The sequence below is a fragment of the Dasypus novemcinctus genome, chromosome 9 (genome assembly GCF_030445035.2).
Source record: "Dasypus novemcinctus isolate mDasNov1 chromosome 9, mDasNov1.1.hap2, whole genome shotgun sequence".
Taxonomy (NCBI): domain Eukaryota; kingdom Metazoa; phylum Chordata; class Mammalia; order Cingulata; family Dasypodidae; genus Dasypus; species Dasypus novemcinctus.
The window spans coordinates 33372611-33387895 of NC_080681.1; the positions used below are offsets into that span (position 1 = coordinate 33372611).

Below are 15285 nucleotides of genomic sequence, written 5' to 3' on the forward strand. Positions count from 1 at the left end.
GGCTTATTTCTGAATTCAGTTCAGTTCCATCTGTCTCTCTTTGTGTGAGAACATGCTGTTTTGACTACTGAACTTCGTAATAAGTTTTTAAATTTGGAAGTGTGAGTCTTCCAGCATTGATCTTTTTAAAGATGATTTTGGCTATTGCGGACCCCTTACCCTTCCAATAAATCTTGATGAATGGCTTTTCCATTTCTGCAAAGTAAGCTGTTGGGATTTTGTTATCAAGATTGCATTGAAAGGAAGCGGACTTGGCCCAGTGGTTAGGGCATCCGTCTACCACATGGGAGGTCCGCGGTTCAAACCCCGGGCCTCCTTGACCCGTGTGGCGCTGGCCCCTGTGCAGCGCTGATGCGCGCAAGGAGTGCCGTGCCACACAGGGGTGTCCCCCATGTAGGGGAACCCCCCACACAAGGAGTGTACCCCGTAAGGAGAGCCGCCCAGCGTGAAAAAAGTGCAGCCTGCCCAGGAATGGCACCGCCCACATGGAGAAGCTGACACAGCAAGATGACGCAACAAAAAGAAACACAGGTTCCTGTGCCGCTGACAACAGAAGCGGAGAAAAGAACACTGCAGCGAATGAACACAGAGAACAGACAACTGGGGCGGGGAGCAGGGGGGAGAGAAATAAATAAATCTTTAAAAAAAAAGATTGCATTGAATCTGTAAATCACTTTGGGTAGAATTGACATGTTGACAATATTTAGTCTTCCCATCCATGGACATGGAACATCCTTCATTTTATTTAGGTCTGATTTCTTTTGCCAATGTTGTGTAGTTTTCAGTGTATAAGTCCTTTACATTTTTGGTTAAATTTATTCCTAGATATTTGACTCTCTTGGTTGCTGTTATAAATGGAAATTTTATTCTTGCTATCTTCTGGCTTAAACTGAACCTTTGTAGCAGCCTGTGTTTAAGTTCAGATTTTCTCAGGTTTTATGCACCTGTATCTTGCCTTGGACATGTAGTGCAATTTTTAAAATTGCCCTACTATATGCAACTGTTTCACCTTCTGGAGAAGATTTTCTTTTCTCTGTTTCTTCTTCAGAACTCCTGTGCTGTTTTTGTTTGTTTTTGTGCAAACTTTACTCTCCAGTGGCTATGATTTACTCTACTGCTGTCCTATGCTCAGTGCCACTTTTTCCCTATAGTATTCAGCCCTCGGGTGTTCCCTGCCTTACAGCTGTTCACCTTCCCCCTTTTTCTATGTGGCTTTTCTGCATCTGGGAACTTCCATGTTAGGGTATTCCATGACCAGACAGGGTCAGTGTTCAAATACACCTGTTTTTTAGTTAGGGCGCACAAATGCTTAGAGACTGGTTGGGTGTGTGCACCGCTTGCCAATGGTGCTGCCTGGTTCTCTTTAGTTTCCTGGGGCTGTTTTGTATTGTGTGTTCTGTGGCTGCTAAGGCCCCTCCCTGGGTCTCTGTGGCCTTGGGTCGCTATTGCTAACTGTGCGTGGGGCCTTCGAGTCATTGCCATGAGTGGCTCTGTGGTTTGCAACGATGCAGGACTACCTGGGCCGAGTGCTGCTGCTTTGTCTCTTGAGCCACGCAGGGCTGAATGTGGGGAGAACTCTGGACTGGCAATCACAGGTCGCCTACCTTCTTTTTTGGTGATTTCTTTCCCCCTTCTATTCAGTGTTTGTGGAGTCTTTTCTCCACTCTCTTTTGTCCTCCAAAGTTCTAATAAGCACTTGAGGTTTGACCTTTTATTTAGCTGTCTCTGAAAGGAATCTTTCCCAGGGATTTCTTACATTGCCATCTTTTTAATGTAATTTTATAGTTCTAATATTTCTATTTTCTTGGTGCATTCTCATTGTATCTACTCATAGCATACTACAGATATATAGAAAGATGTTTCTTTTTCAACTCTTCGAGTCCTCTATCTCCTCAAAGTTCAGTATGATGTGTTTACTAATATCATATGCTTTTAGTGTATTGTAACTTACTTGTTTTTAATTTTAAGCATTGTTAACTATTTTATTTTTGTTCTGTGATATGTAGTACTGTTTTATTTACTTTAGTTGTGTAGCAAATGACTGCAAAATAATAATTTTATTATGTGCATGGTTTCTGTGGGCCAGAAATTGGACAGAACATTTCAGGAATGTCTTGTCTTCTGTTTCACAATGTATGAGCTGGAGTGATTCTGTAGATGGGGCCCAGAATCATCTGGAGGTGTGTTCACATTCATGTCTGGTGGTTGTTGCTGGGACTTCAGCTGTGCTGTCAGCCAGAAAATCTATACTTGGCTTCTCCATGAGGTCTCTATGTGGGCTACTTTGGGCTTCTTCAAAACCTGGTGGCTGTGTTCCAATACAGAACCTCAGAAATCACATTGTGTCACTTTTATCATGCACTATTGGTTGAGGAAATTCTAGAACTCTATCCAGATTCAAGGAGAGGAGGGGATGTTGATACCACCATTCAATGAGAAGATGTGGGATAGGAAATCCTACAGTCTTTTTGAAACATCTGCTACAGATGTGTTGTAAAAATTATTCTATTTGAAAATTACTTAGCTTTTTTTTTTTTTTCCCTCTCCCTTTGTTTTTTGGTAATAATTTAGTTCAGGGTTTCTTAAGGGGTCTGTGAGCTTGGATTTAAATAAAAGCAACAACAGCACATTATTCTTGTGGGGACATGTTGGTGCAGATGTGATATATATTTATTAAACAATAAACAGTTTAATGTGGACTTAGTAAGGGGTCAATGGTTTTCACCTGACTGGCAAAGGGGTCTGTGGAACAAAAAAGGTTTAAAACCCCTGATTTATTGTTTTCTTTATTTTCTGTAGCTATATTCTATAAAGTCACTGTATGAACACTGAATAGCCTATACTGAACCATTGCTCCTAAAGGAAATAATGGGCTTACTTTCCTGCAAGCCTCTGCTGAGAACATCTTCATTAACTGATAACCTTGTTTTACATGAGTTTCTGTTTAAGGAGACCTTATTTAATATATATTATTTGTTCATTAGCATCAAACTCACATCTGATGTTTACTATACCTTATGCCCGAACAAAGATATCTAATGTTTATTTTTTCCATAAGGCACATCAGGAACTTAGGAACACTAGTCAGCACTATGTTTGGGCCCATTTTAAAGAGTGAAATTACCAAAAAAAGCAAAAATGTGAAAAATATGGCACTAAATATATTGTGAAAAGGACATTTGTGTACATTATGAGAGCTGAAACAAAAAGACAGTGTTGCTTTGTTCAGTCTCAACTTGGAATGAGTGTGTTGGGCGACTCAAATTTTTTGCTGCTCTGTACATGCCCACAAATGACTGCGAAAGTGCTGTAAGTATTGATTTTGGGGATTACAGATGAATTTTAGTGAGTGGGTAAATTTGCAGTGAATTGTATGTACTTATTTTGCCCATCCAGATCCACCTTATCAGGAGAGGCTGTTTTAAAAGCCATCAGCCTCATGTTAACATTTTTTTGGTGAATAAGTACAATACTTTATAGCTACGAAGGAAAGTTGGAGTAGGAATTACATTCATTGGAATGTGCTGTTTAACAATCAGAAATAATCAGTACTCCTTAAGGGAGTATTTATTGGGTGCCTACTATTCATGTATCTTTGTTCTTAAATCATCGAGAAGGTTCATGAAATGTAACATATGATCTCTCTTAGACCTATTGTACTATATACTATTATACATATACTATGGATATATGAAATAATCTATTTAATTTTTTAAGTAACTGAGAAGGCAGTATACCTATTGGTTAATGATATATCAGTATAAGGGTATATGAACATATAGCATCTTGGGAGTTGAATTAGATAACATTACACACCAAGGGTAAGCTCTCAGTAAAATTAGCTATTACTATTATTAATGGATATAAAAATATTTAGTAGGAAAAAAGTACCATAGAAATGGAGAGAAAAGTGGGAGAGAATACCTAATTAGAAAGACCTTAAAGAATAAGTGCTGTTTGGAAACAGCAACATTTGTCAGAATATATTTAACAGGAAAGAGTGAAAAAGGATTGCTAACCTGTCAAGTTTGGAAAGTACATTTCTCTACCTTCTAACCTTGAGAGTGTACAATAATTAGTAATGTCTTTGAGAAGTTCCACAGTGAAAAAAGATTCTTTGCTTAACCTTTAGGACTTCAGTTTTCAGAAAAATGACTCACTACACATCTTAGGAAAATTCCTCCTATACAGGACCTAGAAATGCAAACATCTTATTAAGTGCAAAGTTGAAATCCCAAGAAAGTAAGGGAGATTCCCCTGGTCTCCACACAGCCAGAAAGTGGAAACCACAGTGGCCTTCAGCCTTCAGCCGACTTGCATGTGTGTGTAGTTCTTCTCATTTGCTCTTTTTTTTTTTTACTAGCTAATACATGGTTTAAAGATAAAAAGCAATAAGAAGTTGTGTAGTGTAAAATCTTCTTCCCACCCCTATTCCTAGTGTGCCCAGCTCACACCTCTGCCCCTTAGGTCACCACTGTTACTAGTTTCTTGAATATACGTTAATAGATTTCATGCTTATACAAAAATATCTCTCTTCCTTTTAAATACAAGTTGTAGAATACTAATTGTACTGCTATACATCTTGCTTTTGTTATTAAACACTGTATCTTAATATATCATTGTGAGGACAAACTAAAATGTATCAGGGCGGAGGACTTGGCCCAGTGGTTAGGGCGTCCACCTACCACATGGGAGGTCTGCGGTTCAAACCCCAGGCCTCCTTGACCCGTGTGGAGCTGGCCCATGCGCTGTGCTGATGCGCGCAAGGAGTGCCCTGCCACGCAAGTGTGTTCCCCATGTAAGGGAGCCCCCCGCGCAAGGAGTGCGCCCCTTAAGGAGAACCGCCCAGTGTGAAAGAAAGTGCAGCCTACCCAGGAATGGCGCCGCACACATGGAGAGCTGACACAACAAGATGATGCAACAAAAAGAAGCACAGCTTCCCATGCCGCTGACAACAACAGAAGTGGACAAAGAAGAAAGGTGCAGCAAATAGACGCAGAGAACAGACAACCGGGGTGGGGGGGGAGGGGAGATAAATAAATAAATAAATCTTTTAAAAAAATGTATCTAACTAATTCTATACTGATATTAAGGTTGTTCCATGTATTTTATTATCACAAACTAAATTTCAGCGAATAATTATCTGCATACTTAATTTTGCCCATGTGTAAGTTATATATATAAGTAACTAGTAATGGAATTGCTGGGTGAAAGAATAAAGCTTTTTAAAATTAAAAAAAATTTTTTTCGGAGGTACTGGGGATTGAATCTGGGACCTTGTACATGGAATTCAAGTACTCAACCACTGAGCTACATCCACTCCCAATAAGACATTTAAAAAAATTTTTTTAAAAGAGATTTACTTACTTTATATTTATCCCATCCTCCCCACCCCATCATTCTCTCCTCTGTCTGCTCATTGTTTGCTCACCTCCTCCAGGAGGCCCTGGAAACCGAACCTAGGACCTCCCACATGAGAGAGGCAAGTGCCCAATGACCTAAGCCACACCTGCTCCCTGTGGGCTGCAGTAGCTGCTGGCCTGTGGCATCTACATCCTTGCGGGGGGTGGGGTGGGGGGTGGGGGAGGAGTGGTGTTTAGCTCATTGCAGCAGGGACAACATCTGCTCGTCTTCTTTTAGGAGGGCCCGGACCTCCTGTGTGGTAGGCGGACACCCAAGTAGTTGAGCCACATCTGCTTCCCAAGACATGTTTTTTTGTTAAAGATTTATTTATTTTTACTTCATTTATTTATTCTCCCCTGTACCCCCCTTCTTGTTTGCACTTGCTGTCGGCCAGGTTGTCAGGTGCTGCAGGCCAGCTTGCCTTCCCTAGGAGGTACCAGGAATCGAATTGGGGCCTCCCATGTGGTAGACGGCAGCCCAGTCACCTGAGCCACATCTGCCTCCAGACATTTTTAATATTGATCAATATCAGCAATTTGCCCTCCATATGGTTCCAACCTCTCTCTGTACATTTTCTGTCCTAGGAACAGAATTAGCTATTTCTGCAAGTATCCCTGCCTGGTTCCTTCTAATGGGAAATGGTCTTTCAAGATCATGATTTGTTTCCCAGGGGTAGTAGCTATCGATATGGTCATTATTTCTGGAACTTTTCAAGGGAATGAAAAACTATAATAAGTTGATACTCATAATTCCAGCTCATACTCAGAACTATTCAAAACTCCCTTCTCCCATCTCATGGATCTCATGAGATGAGATCTGAATGAGAGCAATGTATTTACACTTTATCCCGTTTATCCCGTTACTGAGAATATTAACATTACCACCAGTAGTGTTAACTCTTTTAAGAGTATTAACTTTCAGTTTCATTGATTTTTCTCTCTTGCTTGTCTGATCATTTATTTTTGCATGTTCTTTATTTTCTTATATTTATTTGGTTTTAGTTTAATTCTGGGTCTATTGTTAATACTAGTACTAATAAATATACATTACATGTGTGTTTGTGTATTTATTTAGCGAGCAATGTGGCACAAATGGTAAGTATTGGTAAATATAGGGAAGGTTATCTGTGATTAATTTTAAAACTTTTATGTAAACTTTAAAATTTTTCAGAGATTTATTTATTAAGCAATTTTACTGAGATATATTCACATACCATTTGATCTAAAAAAGGGTATAATTAATTAATGGCTTTTAGTATAATCACAATGTGCCTTCTCCACCACTAAAAATTTCAGAACAATTACATAAGTTTTTAAAAAACGATATTCTTGAGATCTTTGCAGTATAAAGAAATATTTCTTATTCCTTTATATACAACTGCATAATATTCCACTGGGTATATGTACCATAGTTTATGCAATGAATTCCTATTAATGGACATTTGGTTGTTTTGAGGTATTTGCTATTACAAGTGCTGTACTCCTTGTTCATATGCCTGTTTGTATGTTTGTTTGGTTTTTTTTAAAGATTTATTTATTCCCCTCCTCCCCCCAGATGATTCTCTCATCTGTCTGCTCATTCTTTGCTCACCTTCTCCAGCAGGCACTGGGAACTGAACCCAGGACCTCCCACATAGGAGGTGAGTGTGCAGTGGCCTGAGCCACATCTGCTCCCTGCGGTGTCTACTGGCTTGTGGCATCTGCTCGTTTAGGTATCTACTTGTTGTGGCTGGGTGTGGTGTCTAGCTTGTTGCAGCAGAGTGCGGAGTCTAGCTTGTTGTGGCAGGGTGTGGTGTCTAGCTCATTGTGACAAGAGTGGGTGTCGGCCATCTTCTTGAGGACCTGACCCTGGAACCTCCCATGTAGTAGGCGGGTGCCCAACTGGTTAAGCCACATTCGCTTCCCCTGTTTGTGTTTTTGACAGTGAAAATTTTGGTTAGATTCCTCAAAGTGGAATTGCTGAATCAAAGGATAAATGTATGTAAATTTTTCTAGATATTGTCAAATTTTCTTCCATGAAAGTTAAAACAGTTTTGTTGGGAAACGGACTTTGGCCCAGTGGTTAGGGCGTCCGTCTACCACATGGGAGGTCCGCGGTTCAAACCCCGGGCCTCCTTGACCCGTGTGAAGCTGGCCATGCGCCGCGCTGATGCGCGCAAGGAGTGCCGCGCCACGCAAGGGTGTCCCCCGCGTGGGGGAGCCCCACGCGCAAGGAGTGCGCCCGTGAGGAGAGCCGCCCAGCGTGAAAAGAAAGAGCAGCCTGCCCAGGAATGGCGCCGCCCACACTTCCCGTGCCGCTGACGACAACAGAAGCGGACAAAGAAACAAGACGCAGCAAATAGACACCAAGAACAGACAACCAGGGGAGGGGGGGGAATTAAATAAAAAAAAAAAAAAAAAAAAAAAAAAAAAAAAAACAGTTTTGTTCCTCCAGCATTGTATGGACATTTTGACTTTCCCATAGTATTGTCAAACAATTATACTGCTAAACTTTTGGATTTTGCAGGTCTTATAAGTTGGAAAAAGCATTTCAGAATAGTTTTAATAAATCATCCAAAATGTACACTCAGTGGTATCTGGTATAATCACATAGTTGGAAAAAATAAAAGAGTCGTTTGAATTTGCTTTGTTTGTAGTGAGTTTGTGCATGTAATAATTTTTAAAAGCCGTTTGAATTTTCTCTTTCTGTGAACTGTAAGTTCATATCTGTCGTAGGTTTTGTTTTGTTTTGTTGTTGTTTTAAGATTTTATCGAGCAGATATTACTTTTACTCCCTGGCATACAGTTTCTTCTGTTAATAACATCTTGCATTAGTATGATATTTAGTCACAATTGAAGAGCCAATATTGATACATTATTATTAACTAAAATCTATGATTTACATCAGGGTTCATTTGTGTTGCACAATTCCATGAGTTTTGACAAATACATAATGTCATGCATCTACCATTAAAATATGCTGAGTAGTTTCACTGCCCCAAAAATCCCTTGTGCTTCACCTGTTTATTCCTGCTTCCACCCCTAAAACTCTGGCCACCACTATATTTTACTGTCTTGTTTTGCTCTTTTCAGAATGTCGTATAGTTGGAATCATACATTATGTAATCTTTTCAGACCGGCTTCTTTTACTTAGCAATATGCATTTAAGGTTCCTCCATGTCTTTTCATGGCTTTATAGCTCTTCCCGTTTTTGTTAATTATGGATAAAACTGCTAAAAACATTTGTGTGCAGGTTTTTGTGTGGCTATACCTTTTCAGCTTATTTAGGTAGGTACCTAGGAATGCAGTTGTTGGATTTTTATGATACACCTGTGTTTAGCTCTGTAAGAAATGCCGGGAAGCAGATGTGGCTAAAGCAGTTTGGTGCCTGCCTATCACATGGGAGATCCTGGGTTCAGTTCCTGGTGCCTCCTAAAAAAGACAAGCAAGACAGCACACTGAATTGATGGGCTGGTGGCAAGCCGACTCAACAAGATGATGCTGTGAGATGATGACACAATGAGGAAACACAATGAGAAACAAGAGGGAGCGGAGGTGGTCAAGCAATTAGGCCCCTCCCTCTCACATGGGAGATGAGCAGACACAGAGAGCACATAAGGAACAGACATAGTAGACAGCGAGCACAAACAATGGGGTGGGTAGGGGTTGGTGATAAATAAAAGAAATCTGTGAAAAAAAAAAAACCTGCCAAACTTTCTTCTAGCTGTACCCATTTTGCATTTCCACTGGCAATGAATGAGCGTTCCTTTTGCCTCACATCCTCACCAGCATTTGGTATTCTCAGTTTTTTTGATTTTAGCCATATCTCGTTATTTAATTTGCAATTTCCTCATGACATGCTGTTGACCATCTTCTCATATGCTTGTTTTCCATATGCATATTTTCTTTGGTGAGGTGTCTGTTCAGATTGATTTCACATATTCTATTGAGTAGTTGTTTTTGTTTTGTTTAGTGTTTTGTTTTTTGAGGTAGCAGGGGCCAGGGATTGAACCTGGGATCTTGTGTGTGGGAAGCTGGTGCTCAAACCACTGAGCCACATCAGCCTCTTTGAGTTGTTTTTTGTGTTTGTTTTGCTTGTTGTTTTTGTTTTTTTCAGGAGGTACTGGGAACCTAACCCGGAACCTCTCACGTGGGAGGCAGACACTCAACCATTTGAGCCACGTCCGTTCCCAATGTTAATTTTTAGAATCTTTGTATATTTTAGATGCAAACCCTACATCAGATATGTTTTGCAAATATTTTCTCCTGGTCTGTGGCTTGTCTTTTCATTCTCTTAATAGTTACTCTCACAGAGGAGATGTTTTAAATTTTATTGAAGTCCTACTTCTCTTTTTTTCATGGGTTGTGTTTTTGGTGGTGCATCTGAAAAGTCTTTGCCAAATCCAGCATCAGGAAATAGCTGTGGCTCAGTCAGTTGGGCTCTTGTCTACCATATGGGAGGCCCTGGGTTCCTGTCCCAAGGCCTCCTTGTGAAGGCAAGTTGGACCGTGCACTGTGGAGAGCTGGTGCAGCAAGGTGACCCAACAAAGGGAGATAAGCAGATACAGAAAAAACACATAGCAAATGGACACAGAGAAGAGACAGCAAAGAAAGGAACAAGCCGCAAGGGGGAAATAAATAAATAAATAAATAAATCTTTAAAAATAGAAAATTCTCTTCAAAAACAAAACAAAAACAAATCCTGCATCACCTAGATTTTCTCCATATGTTATCTTCTAGAAGTTTTATAATTTTGCATTTTATACTCAGGACTATGATCCACTTTAAGTTAATTTTCATGACCAATGTAAGGTCTGTGTCTTGTTTTTGCATAAGATTCTTAAGTTGTTCCATTTGTTGAAAAGACTATCCTTTCTATATTGAATTGCCTTTGTTCCTTTGTTAAAGATAAATTGACATTATTTGTTTGGGCCTATTTCTGGGCTCTCAATTCTGTTCCACTGACCTCTGTCTTTTCTTTTGTCAATGCCACACTGTCTTAGGTCAGTGTGTCTTTGTGACCTTATTTAAGCTAGATCTCTGTGTTATCCTTTTCTTGTGAAATGGGGAAAATTGTGAATCCTACTTTATAGTGTTTTGATGATTCAGTGAATTAATACATGTAAAGTGCTTAGAACAGCATCTGGTATATCTTAAGTGCTCAAAAAGTGTTTGCTGATGTCTTCCCCTCTCTCTAGTTAGAAACTTCGTTTCCTTTACCTCACAAAGTACATATACCATATGCTGGAGTTGCATTTATGCAGAGGTTAGGTTAGTACGGAAGACTGGTCACAATTTACAATGATTCCATATAGAAACTGATGCCGGCTCTTACTTATAAGGCCAAGACTGCCATATAGTAAACAAATATTCCAAAAGATAAATAGCATTTATTTCTATCTTACATTATGTTCTGAAGAAAAATAAAGGTGGAGGTATAGGTACTTTCCCACAGGAATGTATGAAATATGGGAATGACGAAAGGGTCAGGATGGTCTTTAACTGCAGCAATCCCTATGGTTTGCGTAGTGACTTCTATAGAGTAAATGCGCAGTAAAAATTGATTAGATGTATGTATATATGCCTGACACTTGGAAGTGAGTCCATTAAAAAAAAAACAGTCCAAGATCATGACCTGTGTCTCTTTGAGTCATATCTCAAGGAAGGAGAATGATATGTTTGGGTGGCAGCACCTTATAAAAGTCAACTTTGTGTGAGAATGAAAGTGCAAGAAAATAGCAAGCAACTTCTGGTCAACTAAGATGGTGGCATAAGACATTTCAGGATTCACTCCCCAAAGAATCTTTGAACAACTAGCAAAAACTGGCAAAGCCATCTTTCTCAGCTATGGAAAATAGGTAAAAGATTGCAGTAACTGGGAGAATGCTGAATCAAGACATGTAACTAAAAAATGGTTGGTGGGAAGCAGACTTGGCTCAGCAGATAGAGCATCTGCCTACCACATGCGAGGTCCAGGGTTCAAACCCAGGGCCTCCTGACCCTTGTGTCGAACTGGCCCACGTGCAGTCGTGCAGTGCTGATGCATGCAAGGAATGCCGTGCCACGCAAGGGTGTCCCCCGCGTAGGGGAGCCCCACGTGCAAGGAGTGCACCCCGTAAGGAGAGCCACCCAGCGCGAAAGTGCAGCCTGCCCAGGAGTGGCGTCTCACACACGGAGAGCTGACGCAGCAAGATGACAGAACGAAGAAGAGACATGGATTCCCAGTGCCGCTGACAAGAATGGAAGCGGACACAGAAGAACGCCCAATGAATGGACACAGAGAACAGACAACTGGGGCGGGGGACAGGAGGGGAGAGAAATAAATAAAAATAAATCTTAAAAAAAAAAAGTGGTTGGAGAAGCTAATGGAACCCTTGCTGGCCCCCTGCCATTGCCTCCCGGTGCGCTTGGAGCCAGGCCATGCTTTTATTGTGGGCCACTGGCCTTGCTCTGGAGGGAGCAGAGTAACTCAGTATGTGTGTACTGGAGTGCCTGTCTGTGCATGCCAGCCTATCAGATGGCAGCCTGAAGGGCTGAAATAGGATACTTATCTCTGGCTTGCCCTCCCAGAACTTGCCCTGAAGTCAGAAGCAGCTTGCTTACAGCTAAAGCAGTGTAATAATCAAATAGAAGTGGCCTGGTTGAATGATTATTGGCTAATATACAATATATTGATGATATACAATAGATCACCAGGGGTGGGAGTAGGGGTTCTATTTCACAGAGAGTAGATGGGCATTCAGATTCCTATAAATGGGGGAATTCCTAAGGCTATCAGTTCATGCCCAGGACAAGAGGCAGGACCTGCACTTTTGCCTGGGCTGCTACTCTTTTCTTTTTCTTTTTCTTTTTCTTTTGCTTCTCTTTTTAGGAGGACTAACTCTGAAGGAGAGCACTAGACAAAACAGCAATATTGTAAAACTATGAAAGGTGTTTTTTGCATTGGTTGGTTGGTTTTTGTTGGCTCTTGGTACTCAAGGAAATCTCTTTCATATCACTAGCTGGATACAAGCATAAGAAACAGACATCTCAGAGACCTAGAGATGTCTATGTCTTAGAGTTACACTTTAAAATATTAAAATGTAGAGTGTACAAACAAAAAAAAAATTACAAGACAGAGAAACAGGAAAAGCTTGCCCATCCAAAGGTATATGACAAAACTTCAGAAATCATCAATGAAAAGAGCTGAAGGAAAATATGAAGAAAGAATGGAAGGGTATTAGGAAAGCAATGAATTAACAAACTAAGAATCTCAATAAAGAGAAATGATAAAAAAAGTAAAGAATTTTCTTCTTTATTTGTTTATTATTATTATAGAAATAATGAAAATGCTCTAATAATAGTTGAAGTGATCAATGCACAACTATGTGATTATACCTAATACCACTGGTTGTACATCTTGGATGAACTGTATGCTTTATTAATATGTACCAATAAAATTGATTAGTTTAAAAAGAAATATATTAATCAAAATAAAATAAAAAGAAAAAAAAAGAAATAAATACTGGAGTTGAAGACCACAATAACTGAAATAAAAAATTCCTTAGATCAAGAACAAGACAATGATGCCCACTGTCACCATTGTTAATTATTGTGCTAGAGATTCTAGCTCTAGCAATTAATCTAGATAAAGAAATAAGACATCCAAATAGGAAAGGAAGAAATAAAACAACCATTATTTGCTGATAATATGGTCCTTTATGTAAAATCTCCTGAAAAATTCACAACAAAGCTACTAGAATAGAAGAGTTCAGCAAAGTGGCAGGATACAAGATTAATATGGAAAAATTGATAGCGTTTCTATACTGATGTGCAATTTGAGGAAAAAAAATTTTTAATTTCATTTATGATAGCAACTAAAGCAATGAAGTATTTAGGTATAAACTTAACCAAGAACATAAAGGATTTCTCTTTGGAAGACTACGAAATGCATATCTGACAGACCTGGAGCAGTTAGTGTCTGCCTCTAAGGTTTTCATTATAGATGCAAGAGAAAGAAGGTCCTTGTGCTTTCTGTCTGTCTGGTCCTGAAAGCCAAGATTGAATGGAGGGGAATACAGGAAATTCTAAAAACATGGGGAAGGGGAAATAATCTTTGTAACTCAGAAATAAACTTAAAAACAGCAAAAAAGAAACTATGAAACATTGCTAAAAGAAACCGAAGAATGGAGAAATAAAATATGGATTAGAGTGGACTTACTGATATTCTACTGTAAAACTATTTGACTAGTAATAGACGAAATTGTAGCATTGATGTGGAGAAAGTGGCCACAGTAGTTGCTGAGGACAGGGAGAGGGAAGAAGAGATGTGATGTAGGGGCTTTTTGGGACTTTGAATTGTCCTAAATGATATTGCAGGGTCTGATGCTGGACTTTATATATCCTGCCATAACCCACTGAATGTACTGGGGGAGAGTGTGAACTACAGGGTAAACTATTATCCATGTGGTGCAGCAGTGCCCCAGAATGTGTTTACCAAGTGCGATGAGTGTGCCACAATGATGGGGGAGTTTGCTGGTGTGGGAGGAGTGGGGTGGGAAGTGGGGGGTATATGGGGACCTCTTAATGTTTTTTAATGTAACATTTTTTGAGATATATATATCTTCAAAAAAATACAGTTTACAAAAATGGGGGTGAGGGTGGGGAGTGGGTTATATGGGAACCTCTTATGTTTTTTAACGTAACGTTCTTTGTGATCTATTAACTTTAATAAAAAAAGAAAGAAACTGAAGAAGACTTAAATGGAAAGACATTCCATATTCATAGATTAGAAGACTAAGTATTGTTAAGATGTCAGTTCTACCTAAATTGATTTAAAGATTCAATGCAATCCCAATAAAAATTCCAGCAGCCTTTTTTGCAGAAGTGGAAAAACAAATTATCAAATTTATTTGGAGGGATAAGGATCCCTTAATAGCCAAAAAGATTTTAAAAAAGAATGAAGTTGGAGGACTCTCCTTCCTGACTTTAAATAGTATTACCTATTTAACAGTGGTAAAAACAGCACGGTACTGGCATGAAGACAGACACATTGACTTATGGAACTGAATCGAGAACTCAGAAATAGGCCCTCACATCTACAGTCTAGTCATTTTTGACAAGGTGGTCAAGCCCTTCCAGCTGGACCAGAAGAGTCTATTCAACAAATGGTGTTGGGAGAACAGAATATCCATATCCAAAAGAAAGAAAGAAGACTCCTATCTCACACCTTATATAAAAATTAACTCAAAATGGATCAAGGACCTAAATGTAGAAGCAGTAACATTAAAACTCCTAGAAGAAAATGTAGGAAAACATTTTCAAGATCTTATGGTAGGTGGTAGTTTTTTTTTTTTTTTTGTTTTTTTTTTTAAATTTTTTTATTTTTTATTGACTTTGTAATAATATTACATTAAAAATATATATGTGAGGTCCCATTCAACCCCACCCCCCACCCCCCCTCTCCCCCCCCCCCAACAACACTCGTTCCCATCATCCTGACACATCCATTGGATTTGGTAAGTACATCTTTGGGCACCTCTGCACCTCATATACATTGGTTCACATCATGGCCCATACTCTCCTCTATTCCATCATGTAGGCCCTGTGAGGATTTACAATGTCCGGTGATTACCTCTGAAGCACCATCCAGGGCAGCTCCATGTCCCGAAGACGCCTCCACCTCTCATCTCTTCCTGCCTTTCCCCATGGTAGGTGGTAGTTTTTAAACCTTATACCCAAAACATGAGCAACAAAAGAAAAAAAAAAATAGATAAATGGAACCTCTTCAAAACTCAACACTTTTGCATCTCAAAGGACTTTGTTGAAAGGATGCAAAGGCAGCCAACTCAATGGAAGAAAATATTTGGCAATCACATATCTGATAAGGGTTTAATGTCTATGCTATGCTATAGACATATATATC

The 15285-nt window shown here is 39.5% G+C and overlaps 1 protein-coding gene and 1 non-coding gene across 8 annotated transcripts in view; both read left to right on the plus strand.

The window, feature by feature from the left end:
* EVI5 (ecotropic viral integration site 5) overlaps positions 1–15285 on the plus strand; it is a 254969-nt gene that overhangs the window by 38989 nt on the left and 200695 nt on the right. The gene's annotated exons all lie outside the window — the stretch shown is intronic.
* Positions 13309–13441, plus strand: LOC111763472 (small nucleolar RNA SNORA31). The gene has a single exon (XR_002796340.1). It is a non-coding gene; the product is annotated as a small nucleolar RNA SNORA31 (small nucleolar RNA).